Genomic DNA, 718 nt, shown 5'->3' with positions numbered 1-718 from the left:
ACCTGTTCCTTTTTACCGTTTTTGTTACCTTTTTTTCTCTTTAAAGACTAAGAATAACACTCCAGTTATTAAAACTGATTTTAAAGTTGATTTCTCCACCTTTGTCCATTCAGCTTGATTTGTCTCACCATGTAGGTATCTGAGGTAGAAGAGCAACAAGATCAGAGAGGCCTAACCAAAGTATACTTATGTAATCAATGTTAAGTCAGTTAATCATCACTGTAGTATTTTATGTGTCAATTTTATGTCTTGATAGTTGATTTTACTTATCAGGTCAAGACTATCATTCATTGTTTAGTTGATGCTTAGTAATAACACATGAATTACTGTAAGTGTTTGTGAAAAAATATATATATGGAGTATATATATGAAGAATTATATTATTCCAATGATGCCACCCTGTAGTAGATTGTGTAGATGAAATTTGGCCAAAGCGTCAGGTATGCAAAGGATATTTGTATACATTTTGACGGAGGTTCAGTTGGCGTGGAAAGTTTACAACTGGTCTGACTTCTGTGGCATTAAAAAAAAAAAGTTAAAGGTAGAATTTAGGCAAACATGCTTGGTCAGTACATATATTTTGGCTGGCATTGTTAGTTATGATACATTTATTTTTTGTATTATTTATTACGAAAATAGTTACTAATGAAGACTGACTTATTTATGTGTGGGCATTGATATAAATGTGGATATACATACAAATGTGTTTTTATGCATT

This window comes from Penaeus monodon, chromosome 27 (genome assembly GCF_015228065.2).
Source record: "Penaeus monodon isolate SGIC_2016 chromosome 27, NSTDA_Pmon_1, whole genome shotgun sequence".
Taxonomy (NCBI): Eukaryota; Metazoa; Arthropoda; class Malacostraca; order Decapoda; family Penaeidae; genus Penaeus; species Penaeus monodon.
This window is presented reverse-complemented; position numbering follows the sequence as displayed.